The sequence below is a fragment of the Equus caballus genome, chromosome 30 (assembly GCF_041296265.1).
Source record: "Equus caballus isolate H_3958 breed thoroughbred chromosome 30, TB-T2T, whole genome shotgun sequence".
Classification (NCBI taxonomy): domain Eukaryota; kingdom Metazoa; phylum Chordata; class Mammalia; order Perissodactyla; family Equidae; genus Equus; species Equus caballus.
The window spans coordinates 36,212,936-36,225,969 of NC_091713.1; the positions used below are offsets into that span (position 1 = coordinate 36,212,936).

At 39.8% G+C, this 13,034-nt stretch overlaps 1 long non-coding RNA gene across 1 annotated transcript in view; it reads left to right on the forward strand.

Annotated features, from left to right (window-relative positions):
* LOC111771299 (uncharacterized) overlaps positions 1–12,570 on the forward strand; it is a 54,339-nt gene extending 41,769 nt beyond the window's left edge. Inside the window, exons 2-3 of the long non-coding RNA XR_002805060.2 lie at positions 8,910–9,003; positions 10,170–12,570. This is a non-coding gene — a long non-coding RNA (uncharacterized lncRNA). The remainder of the gene's footprint in view (positions 1–8,909; positions 9,004–10,169) is intronic.
* The last annotated feature ends 464 nt before the right edge of the window (positions 12,571–13,034 follow it).

The window sequence follows — 13,034 nt, forward strand, 5'->3', positions numbered from 1 at the left end:
AAGATGCTAGAAGGATGATTGGGACGTGTGGCTGTCGACCAGCATCTGGCCTAGTTCAAATACACCATCCCTTTAGAAACTTGCGTCAGTTCTTCTTACTGCGATGGGCTCTGTCAACGCCTGATGCATAGTAGGTCATCAATACATATTAGCTGAATGACAGACCTTTTGTTTTGTACGACTTTTGCACCCACTTGGTAATAAAAGCTGTGCAAATATCTAAAAAATACCTGCTCTGAACACTCAATGCTGCATTTATTTAATGTCTTTTATGTCCAAAGCCCCGACAGTGTGTACACCTCTTCAGTCTGCAGAATTTTTTCATGCAATATCTTATTTGATGCTTACAATCCAGAGGGATTAGTAGGATAAATCCCATTAGTCCTGTTTTACAGATGGAACCACTGAGATTCCCCAAGGTCGGGAAACTTGTCCAGGGTCGGAGAACCAGACCTTGGCTTAGACTTGGCTTTGCCCTCAGTCTACTTTCCACAACGTCACGCAGCTTCGGTACGTGACTACCCTTCTTTTCCTGTCTCGATTAATACTCTCTGGATCAACCGGGTTAACGTGGCTTGATTTATGTAACAACTAATTATTCCTGTCTGTCTCTGTCTACCTGCCTTTCTATCTACCTATTTATCAAAGGAGGAATATATAGAAACAGCAAGTATAAAAGCAGTTGCATTTAGTTTTCAAATGTAAAAACAAAAACTTTTTATAGAAAATTCTAATGAGAAAGCATTGGTTTGAGCTCAATACTGTGTTAACGTCCATGAATATATTACAGGACAGTTAGAAAACTTCTCTGGCTGGTTACCTTAAGATTCTTCAGAAATGGCTTATAAGCGTTGCTCAAACCGGGTCAGTGTGTTATTTCTGTGCATACACGACGTGCACTGCTAATTGCATTCACGACATAAAATGTTCCCAAGTTTTCTTTGGCCAATGGACTGCGGACCAGGAGCCTGCCTTACATTTCACAGATCTAAATAATAATTTGATGGCCAGCTCATTACAGGGCAGGTGGTAGCGGAAAACAAGCCCCGTCCATCTCTGCCGGGATTTTCGGGTTCCTGTGGAATCCTTCCATGATTTGTTTATGATGTAGAGATGATTGACTCTGTCAGTTACTAATAAATGGTAAATAAAAAAGTAACCTATGATATGAAAGTACTACATTAGCTACATTGTGATTAAATTACAGTAACACCACCAGCTATAAAGCCTTATGGAATCTTCTCAACCATGCAGTCATTCTCCTAAGTATACTATTATGTAGAGCACAAATATTTCTTTGTAAGTCCAGAGCAATCCATCAGGGAAGCGTTTACTGCTGAAGCTAGATTGAGAGTAAATGCATCTGGGGTTGCTATGAATAAAGGCTCTAGCTTCTCATTACTTTATGACAAGACGCAGAACTTCACTTTACTTTTCATTTAAGCTTTTCGGCTTCCGTTTATAGATGTATGCCTTCACGCTTTTACTCCCCTCTTGCTTCAGCCGTACGTAATAAATGATTATAAATTTTCACATTTGACCACCTCTCTGCTGGTCTCATGCTTAATGCACAAAGTTAGGAAGCTGCAGGTAAAATTTCACAAACACTTTTATTTATGATGTTGTCCTTGGTAACGGAAATTTCAATGTACTGAAATGAAAAGTATGATTAAAGGGATACAACGGTCTGACAAGGATAGTAGGGGGCAGCCTTCCATTTCCTACTGAAAATATATAATACTTTTTTGACATCAATTTCATAGAGAATAGACATGGGTTAGTCATGGAAAAAAGACACAAACATGTTTCTAACTTCAGGACTCTTGAATTTTCACTTTTATAACATATTAGAAATACCTGCGTTGACGAGCTTATGATGAGAAAAATATTTCATCTCAATGAAAATTTAATATGAAAGACTGGACAGAGATTGAGGAAAATATAATTTGGAATGAAAGAATTCTTCTTTGTGGAAAACAGTGTGAGTGAAAAAGTACTGACTTTTCCTGTTTGAAATATTTCAGTAACTGGTTTTGTTATTTTTAATCTCTATGTGGTGTAAAAAGAGATAGTCAAGAAAAATTGGACAAGTTAGAAACATTCATAAGGAAACACAGTCAGTTAGCTTCTTGTGTTTTTCCCCAAAATTACTATCAAGCAAACAAAATACAATGCCAGTGTGTGTATTATAATGTTCAATGGATTTGAGTTCTTGAGGCTGGGAGGTACTATTTTCCTATAACTTAAGGGAAAAAAGAAATTAAATGCTTGGTAGAAGCCCCTAGTAAAGTCAAATAAAATTCTACTGCTAAAATGTACAGTTTCTGTGCCTGGAAATTAGAATTGCTTGTGACACGCTGGGTTCCCCCACAAGTCTTATTCTGGTCTCCAACCAGTTAATAAAATGTGTTATCAGTAGATTTGAGTTCAAGGATCATTATAACTCCTTCAGCCTTGTACTGCCACAGCCGGGCCCGAGAGCTATTTCCTCCTTGATGAAGGAAGATATAACGTCTTGATTTCAAATCTCTGGAAATAAGATATTGCGGAAATTTCAAAATATACGTCCTCTTGATTTCATATCTATGGAAATAAGAAACTGTGAACTTACTTTGAGTAGCTATCCATTTAGCCAGGGATGTGGCCAATCTCTGGGCATCCAGACCTGGATTATCTTTAGGATATTCCATGTCTCTAGCTTAAATGTCACTAATTCACTCAGCGCACATCTCCTGGGCTCCCACACTGGGCAGAGCACCATGCGAAGCCCGGGGAAGGAGGGACGACATGCAAAAAGCATCCAGCCTCGCCCATGTCGTCCAGGAGCTTACAGTCTGGCAAGGAAGATAAGAATTGCACGAAAGCAACTGAAATTACAAGTCAGCAAATAATCAGAGCCATATGAGGAGAGAGGTGAATTCCATGAAATTATGTCGCATGGGAAGGGCCAAGTGTAACTGCCATCTGGTAGTTGCCGTGAGTTTGGGTGGTCTGTTCGTCGGTCTCAGTTCATGGCTCGGGCAGAGGTCAGTAAATTCAGTAGATTTGAGGGCTGCCAGTTAAGGACCAAGAGCTAAAGACCCTACAGTGTCCTTGGTGCCGCAGAGAGATCCCGAGCACAGACAGAAGAGAGGAGAGTGAGGATGAGGGAGACGGTCAGCGGGTCCGAGGACAGGAGGAGAGACAAGACCACAGCCCCCACAGCATCAGATGCTCAGGGATGTTTACATAATGACACAGGACGTGTTGAAAAGATCCTTGAGAGATACCGTGCGGGTTTCACATTAATGAGAATAAGAGGATTTTAACAGCTTAGGCAGAGGGCTCGCTGCATGACACGTCTGCAGCCATTACATTTTTAGGAAAGTGTTCGATGGATGGGCTTAAAAAAATGTAGTCCGTGCAGCATTTCAACAATCTCACAGCTTTCTGCAATAACTGTTCCTACAAATGCTTTCTGACAGCTTCCATTTGTTGCTCAGCTATTGCAGAACCCTGAAAAATATATTATGTCTCATGTCAGTTATAAAAATAACACTGCAAATTATAACCAAAACAAAATTACCCGGTAATTATCATTTAGGTGTCCATTTGAATCCTTTTCAGAGTTATTCTTACTTTAGTCTGCCATTATGAGCCAGACAATTTAATACAAGGCACGCTAGGGGGGTTTATTTAAATCTTTCTCCGTTACCATGTGCTGCAATAATGTTTGAAATCCACCTTTCTGAGCACTCTGTGAGCGCCTTAATCTCAAGAGCACTTCGAAATACACTCAAGACTCACAGCCTTAAATTTGACAAAAATAGGCATCGTAAACATGTGGTGTCAATTATGGGAAAAAACTCAACCGGGGTTAGAGGAATAAGAACAGAGCTCACACTTTCTTTTAACTTGTTAATGTCTCTGACCCTTTTGTACAAAAAAATCACTTTAATCAACATTATATACATTTCATTGTGGCCTCACCATTTAACAGCCTGTAAAAAATGTTTGGCTATCAATTATACACATCAAGTTGATATGCTGCAGGACTGGGGGTCATTTACGCCTGCAATTAAATCTGAGAGGGCTTGAGGAGACCCACATGGTGAGCAAACCCTCCCCTCTGCACCCTACCCAGCTTTTTTGAAAGATGCAAAAGATGAAGAAGCTTAATTATACTTAACCAAGTTCTTTTTTTCATCCTAGGAATTGGAAAGCCATAATCATGGGTATGGTGGGTTTCAAATCTAGGACCTTCTTTCCCCTCTTATGCTGTCACCTCTCTCACTATACTCACATTGCCGTAGTTGCACACGCGCGCGCGCACAGATGTTAGTCAAACAATTCTGGTAACAATGGATTCTTGACTTGCTTTGAGTCTCATCTGAAGCCACAACAGTCATCGAATCAGGTGTGGCCACTGACGTCTGTAGCGCTGGTGTAAGATGTGGGTCAGTGCACATAAGTGTCTCATCTGTCATCACCAACCAGAGGCCACATCACTGCTTACAGCCTCTTAATCTTATATGAAAGTGGATGGGATGTGCAATCTCAAAGGATAAGAAGAGATTCTCAATTAAATGGTCTTGAACTGGTGTGGCTTCAGACCCAACTCAACCCAAGTCTGCTTTAAAAACCTGCATAGAGAAGGAAAACTATCTGATGTCCATCCAGCAGTGTGCTAAGGGATATTTTAAATGGTGCTCTGTGTCCGTCTGAACACTAGGCTAGACCTCCAGAGCAGGTCAATATTTGGCTTCATGTATTTAACTTCATGGATTCTTCCCTTCCCTTCCTTCTACCTGGCCTCATATCCTCAGGTAAGAGGACCCAGCCACTGCATTTCAAAGCAGATTTTAGAAGTCCACTCCTTCAACATTCATTCATTCAACAAGTGTATATTGAGTGTCTACCATGTGTAAAGCATTATGCTAGGTGCTGGCTTTGATTTATTACTAATACTTTCTGAATAGATATAATGTGTTGGAGTCAAATTCATCTTTGTATAATATAATACCTGATCCCAAAAGAACGCTCTCTTACATGGAGTAGACCTAGGAATTAGGAAAAAATAGCTCCAAATGCCAATTAGAGGCAGCCACGCAACCTCCAATTCACAGGAGGTGGGGGGGGAGTAGATTTTGATGTTCACAAGCACATGAAGGTGCGGTTCTCAAATTCCATAGTTTGGCTGATGCACAGGACATTAAGAATATTTTGAGACCGTCTGCTGTGTGCAAGAAGTATCTATTTTAATAGATAGGTTTTGACTGTGACAATGTACTGTATGGTGTCTTTCTCTGTTATAATAAATAGTGGTGTGCACCGCGAGAGAAGGAGAGGAAACATATAAAGATATCTTTCTTACTATTATACTATTTTATGATTTTTAACACCTTTGGCTTGGCTCCTGAAAGCATATTTTCTTCTCATGCTGGTTTTTGAGGCACTTTTCAACATACTAATCGAATGAATAACCCATTTTTATTGGAAGACTTTGTGTAGGTGAGTTGGAAACATGCCTTTCCGTCTATAAGTCTGATTGGCCCACCCTGTGAAGGTAAATGCCCACATGGATCAACTTTCTATTAAAAATGAGTGTTTTGTTTGTTTTAAGGAAGTTTTTTTTTTTTTTATCATTTCTTGTTATAGACCCAATTGTTCAGAAGTATTTTTTTTTTAAGATTTTATTTTTCCTTTTTCTCCCAAAGCGGCCCGGTACATAGTTGTGTATTTTTAGTTGTGGGTCCTTCTAGTTGTGGCAGGTGGGACGCTGCCTCAGCATGGCTTGATGAGTGGTGCCGTGTCCGCGCCCAGGATCTGAACTGGCGAAACCCTGGGCCCCTGAAGCAGAGCGCACAAACTTAACCACTCAGCCACCGGGCCAGCCCCTAAGTATTTTTCTAAAGATCACATAGTTATAGTCTCGCGGTCATATCCTCATGGGCTTAAAATGTGTCTGTGATCCCCAAAAGTGTTGAGGGAAATGGGAGAAACAAGCAGACAAATAAATTAACATATCTGTTTTCCAATTGATACTGATTATTTTTGGATATTCAATATAGTTGAGATTCCATAAAAGTTTAACTTCCAAACAAACTGCAGTCATCACATATTCGTTGATTAGATTTTACTACAAACAATACTCCATGGTTTAATGCAAAAAAAAATTATTACAAATTGTCTACAAGTGAACTTGGAAAATTTTATCTAGTTTAAAAAAAGCTAAAAGGAATTAGGTCTAGATTAGCTTTAAAAACCTGAAAATATGTGGTCATAGAAATGAGGAAGAAAAGGAAGTTTCTGGATTCTTCTTTCCACTCCTGGAGAGATGAAGCATATGCCTACATTATTACAATGCATTGATCTGGCTCCATCCTGAAGTTACCAAGGTTTTATAAGCCTGCAATAAAGCTTTCTTTGCATTAACCAGCCAAGCACATAAACATTTTAATGAACTGTTTTTACATGGTTCATTGGGCAGCTACCAGGCGACTATAATACAAATCACCACTCCGTCACATCCAGCTTTCTCATCATGGCTGTACTTTTTCAGTTTAGTAAATGCAAATTGAATATCACGGCTATGGAGCTTAATCAAATAGTTGACTATTCAAGCATGGGAATTCTTAGCCTGGAATATACCATATTCTGGGATAGTCTATTCAAAGGACTGAATCTCTGAGAATGTCAACTCTCAAGCTTCTATACTAAAAGTGAAGTTTATCGTGATGGTTGTTGAGACCCCAAAAAAATAAGCCCCTCAAAGTCACCACCCTGTGTTGAAACGGTTTTAGGCAATGAAATGACAGTGGAACCATGAGGAGCAAGCAGTTGAATCATTGTTAATTGTGAAGAGATGGTGTCCCCAAACTGATATTTCTCTTAGTGACCTGAAGGCTTGAGTGAATTATTGAACTTCATACCAGCGCACGTCACATCTCCTTGGAATAATTAAGTATCATTACAGACAAACATTTGTGTGCATTCTAGTCAACACTCAAAGTAACACTAAATAATAAAATATTTATTATGTCTTCTGAGAGCTTTATGACACTCTATGTATTTTTAAGATTAAAGATTAGCCCAACACATAATTTAATAATGAATGCAAATTATAAATGAATATTTAACAAACCATACCACATTTTATGTCTTAACATCTCTTCTGCCACTGATGTGCTGAATTAGAAATGGCTCCATGATCTATCGTCCTGCTGCCTGATGTGCCAGTGAAAACAAGGTGTTTTCACCTTGATGTGGCCTTTAAAATAAATTAATTTGTTAACATTTAAAAATGCAGTGTAACAGATGACATAAAACATTTATAAGACAGTTTATGAGCCAACCAACCATGTTCTAATCCAATAATATTTATTAAAACATTTTATTTGGCTAATCATTTCATGGTCAAGATTTGGAAATGTTTGTTTTTCAAGTCGAGTCAAGGATTTAAATGCTACTGACGGTACCATAAAGATGTTATATGGTGTTAATATAATGCGAGTATTAAAAATATAATGAATTTGCTATTTACGAACCATTAAGTTTTACCTCGCCCCCAGAATAAATTTTATATCATTACAGACGTGTTCATACACCCTCTCTGTTTTTGCATCCTCCTATTTCCATCTACCTTCCCTAAGATGTATTCACAAGCCAAATTTATACACCTATGGAGATAAATCAGAACTTTTCTACCTCTGGAAAACTTGCTTGTATTGAACGCAAGATATGAAATGTGCTTCTTTCACTTTAAATTTTCTTTATGATTATTACCTTAGTGTTTCTGAATAAGCCAGGAACCACTCCGTCTAGTAGTAAGATGTGGGTCAGATACACGAGTTCACTAGAGTCGCAGTTTTAGCTCCTCTGCTAAAAGAAAACCTTGAAAGAGAGCTTTCTTTCTATTACTGAAAAGTTAAAGAACCTCAGATCCCTCCAACTATGCACCCTATTTAATTCTGGGACTATAACATAGAGAAAATCCTAGTTATTAAAATGTTTGCACACACTAACATATTTGCCAGTAAAACATTGGAAACAACCTCAAAACATGAGCTATCGGGGTAACTCTGGACCACCTACTAGATGAAATATTATATAGCCATTAAAAATCTTGTCTTTGCATCTTATTTAAGACCATAGTAAATGCTGTGCTTGAGATATAATGCTGAGGGGGAGAAAGTAGGACGCAAAATTGAATCTGGTGCCTGAGCGGAACTATGTCAAAGTAAAACAAAGTCCTAAAACAAGAAGAAAACGGCAATAAAAACAGGAAGTATGAGCACATTGTTATTTATTGTCAATGAAATAATAGATGTAGTAAATGAAATCATTTAAAGCAGATTTTTTGAATGAAATAAGGAGTTTGAATTAATGCTGCTAGTTTCTAATGTGCATCTCTCCTACCCCCACCGCCCCCCCTCCCCATAAACACACACAGAATTTGGAAATAGTTTGGATTTGGTCAAGGTATTTACATGTTACTGTTCTTAAGGGAACTCTTTCATTATGGTTTTAAATAATTGCATCTGTGCCAGAAGGAAAGTAGGAAAGTCCCTCTAATATGGAGTGGTAGATTAGTTAGATATAAGGATAAGGGCATCACAATAATGATAGTCTTAGTGGTGTTGAAATTAACAGTTTCGAGACCACCTTTACTGCCCATGAGGGTCTTCCTTTTCCTAGCCACTCTCTGCTGCCTTTTCCTCCCTCCAGATGTTTTTGTTTCTGTGCAAAAGCTCAAGACTGAAGCTGTAGTTTCAGGAGATTTTCAACTTACGTCACCTTTCTTCAGGGTTTTTCTCAGGTTCATCCCATACTTACATACGATACAAGTTCCCCTCAGCTTATAAGGGGTGGATGGGGTGGGGCTGAAGGGAGGGAAGGATAGAGGCATTTCTCAGATTTTTCTTAAACAGGAGGAGTCGACGCTTGCTGTGCTGATGAACTTTTGGAACAATTGCAGTTTTGGATCAGTAAATATAAAGGCAGCAGAGACCTCGTGGGCTTCTGGTAAGAATTCAGGGAAACAATGCAGTGAAGCGCTCTGTGCAAGGCTGGCCATCTAGGAAATGCCCAGGATTCGCCAGCATTTTCTGCAAGGTCAAAAGGGAAATCAGAGGCTTACCCCAAAATGCTAGAATTTTCTGATTATTCTTTATGTCATCGATTTATTTTCTCTTTCAAGCTCAAACTGCATTAACAATGGAATTCTGTGACTTAGAAAGCAGGCTAACGAGCAGATTTTAATGACTACAATTCCTAAAGATTGGCTCCTTTTCCAGAAGTGCTTATAAAATGGGTAAGCAAAGGAGATAGATAAAATCAGAACAAAAGAGCTTTTATCATCATATTTAGTAAGGCCCAGCGCTGGGTTTACTCATGACTTTGGTGGTTACAAATGTGGAAAATGTCCACCTGCCTCCTCGATTTCCCCCAAAAGAGGAACACCACATGCATCAGAATAGTACTGCGTGCTGATCTGATTTCCTGTGCTTCTGTAACTGGGCCTGGTCCCTTGGGGTGTTACTTTCAGGTTACTCGTCTAATATCTGTTTTCAGCTTGCAACAGATCACAGGAGGGACCAGGGCAAAGTGTGGCAAAAGAGACAATTCCTAATGAAAGGCCTGCCCGAGGGAAGGAATACTTGTGATGTTTGCAGTCAGTGCAAGGTTTGTCAGAGAGCCCCTGGCAATCAAAGCTTAGCTGTGGCAGTCGCAACAGGATGGTGTCAATCCCAGGATACAAGGCGGGGATTGAACCCAAGTTTCTTTGCTGTCTCAGAAGCCACCTAGAAGGTAGAAAGGGGAAGCAAATCCAAGGTGTCCCCCTTTTGCCAGTTCACAAACTTTCTACGTGCTTTTCATCTACCCTTGCATCTGGACATCCCGTTTGATAGGGTCAGCCTGCACCACTTGTGAGGTGGAAGCCACTGAATTGTATAAAGACCTTTATAGGCATCTTGACAATTGCCAATGTCCTTCCAAGCCCACCCCCAGCTCACCCCCTGGGATGTGGACGACACACTTGCCACCCTATAAACATTAAACATGTTCCACTTGGGATCTGGTGCCCAATCATAACCACGATTCCGAACACTCAAGTACTCTATTTCTTTCTGAAAGTTGCCTGGCTTCCTTAAACCCTATTCAATGATAGTTCCTTTTCTATTTTGCAGAGTAGAAGAAGGAAAAGAGAACCATCACGCACACAAAATACTTAGAGTCCCTGCAGAAAGGGCACACAGGCACAGCCTCGCCCGGCCGCTTCATAGAAGCAACAGCGAGAGCTCTGTCTTTTCACGTATAACTCCAGGAACAAGGAGAAACAAAACCAATTCTCCCCAGAGGTACAGACAAAGAAGAGCACCCTCCCCGAGGAGGCTGATGATAAGCGGCCCCGGAGAGCATCACTGCGATCAGTCAGAAAGGCAGGCAAGTTATTAGCTCAGCCCTGAACCTCCTACTTAATGTAGGACCGGTGGTGATGGTTAACAGACCCTGGCTGCGGTGACAAGCCTGGGACCTGCTCGAGGAAATCCAATTGAAAAGCAGCCAAGAGGAACAACAAGCTAGAAACAGATGTTCCGGCTCCCAGGATGTGCACACATTTAACCTGAATATGCAGTTGGGACGGGATGCAAGCGTTCGTTTCTAAATATAGTGACTTCACCTCTTCCCCATATAGATATTGTCCAGTTCAATTATAGCCGTCCACATTAGTTTTGTTCAACTTTTCGGCAATTTCTTCAAGATAAGAAGACGTCAAAATCATAACAGCTATTAAGGGAGTTCAGGGTCTCTGACTCATATACCGAGTTTTACTAAAACACTTCAGCTAAATCGTACACTCTTAAACTCCAGTCTCATAGTTATTGAAGATTATCTTTTACAAAACTGCCCAAATGAAAATCAAACACTTCGTGTAATTATTGGATGTAATAGTGCTACTTTGGTAAAATATCATTAAGAGAGTTATATGTTAATTAGTCCTGTTCTCAGCCACCTCTGGTTACGAAATAGGGAGTTGATGTTGATAGAGGTGTGATTGCTGTGCAAACGGGGGCCGGAACTAGCTCACAAGTGTGACAACGTCAGTTAATTAGATTTGAAAGAGAGTCGGGTCTCCTGAACCACAGCGATCTGTCACGTACATTAGGAAGCGTTCTTCTTGATGTCAACACAATTCTGGTTTTCTCTAATGGGCTTTATAAGAGGAGGGAGACTATTTCACTGTGTTGGTTTTTCTGAAGAAGAGAAATCAATACTCTCAATAGATTTTAAGTAGATCTAATGTAGTCCAGCCATATGCGCATAAGAAGATAAGCATATGTAAAAGATTTTGAAACGTGAATGAATGTGTGCCACCCTGAGACCAGATCTTAGCCCAAATTCCTGTTGTTGCCATGTGCCTCTGAAGTGAAGGATAGCTGCAGAGTGGTTTCTCTGGGAAAGCTTCATTTTTTATTGGTAGGTTTTGATCCAATACTTTCTTGGGGTCACCGAATTCTTATTTGCTTCCGAATGCCGACAGCAGCACCCCGTAAAGGAGAAGAGAGCTGGAGCTGTCGTCCTGGGCTGAAATTTATTGACGGTATTTGTGAAGAGAGTGATCTTGAGGAATGCAAGCTTTTAAAATCCAAGAACAGCAGCCGAAATAAATGAATCAGGAATCCATCACTAATTGATACAAGAATCGCTTACAAAGGAAGGCAAAACAGTTCAGTAAATTATGGATTTACAAATAAACTTGGTTGTAGGACCTGGGGAAATACTTTGATTGGAATATAGATCCATTTTTCCTGAAAAGAATTTTCACTTCAACTTCAGAAGGAAGGGACAAGAAACCAACCCCCCTCTGTGAAAATTTGAGGGGACTCTTTTCTGGTAACATAGGAGTCGGTGACAATGGCTCACAGAATCCATCTGCTCTCCACAAACTCAGGGGTGGGACCCGTCCACCGTTTTTCTAACTCATTCCCATGAATTCTCAATTGTCAACACCTAAGGTTAATGATACCTGTCCTTTTGCTGTCATAAACAGTTAGGGCGGTTTAGCGAGAGACAAATCATCCTCCCTCAGAGGCTTGTGCCATTGTTCTCTTCAAACAAAGGACAAAGCTATTTCTCTATACAATTTAAACATTGTTATAAGCGAGTAGAGTTTTTTTTTTTCTTCTATGCTCTGATGAAATTACTAGTCTACCACACATTTCTTTCTTGATTTGAAACATCTATTTTTTAAAAGTTTGTAAAGTAATAGTGAAGAGTTTCCATGTGTAATAGATCACTCTCATCTCAAAATATGCAGTGATGTTGAAGGACGGCACGGTAGGAAGAGTCAAGCATCCTTTTTATTATTAGATAAGCAGCACCTTCCTCGGAAACATCCTCCCTCAGCTGAGGAGGATACTTTTCGCTACTAAATGAACACAGAGTGATAAAGTAGAGACGGGGGGGGGGGGGGGGGGGGGGGGGAAGAATAGTGCCAGAATAGCCCACAAGTTCTCATCCTGCAGTAACTACACGTGAACGAAACTTTTTTCATGAAAAATATTTTATTAAAGAAAACAAAAACTACTTTTTCACCCGTCCAAATCTTAAACAATTTCTTTCCTGAAAATATCCCTTATATAATTCAGTAAGCACACTACTAGTTTCAGAACACAGGGTCATTAACGCTATAATGTAAAGTTGGAGGTATTTGATATTATGCGCTTTTAATATACATTAGGTACATATTAAATACAATATCAGGGTAATAGTTAAACATGTTAGGTACTTCATTAGAGTCATTTAAAATGAAATAAGGCCAAGAGCTTAGCAACAAAATAACATGCTTAGAGATAGTTTTACAATTTTAATAGAGAATGTCCTTGCGCTGGGACCAATTGTGAGACCTTGGGAGATGGTGGCAATAGCCTGTCAATCATGCTACAGATATGTCACAATGAGAAACATATTGCGCCCTATGAAAATTACCAAAAATAACAAATGAAAATTTACCTATGATCCCCAACCCACCCTCCACTCCACTCCCCTGC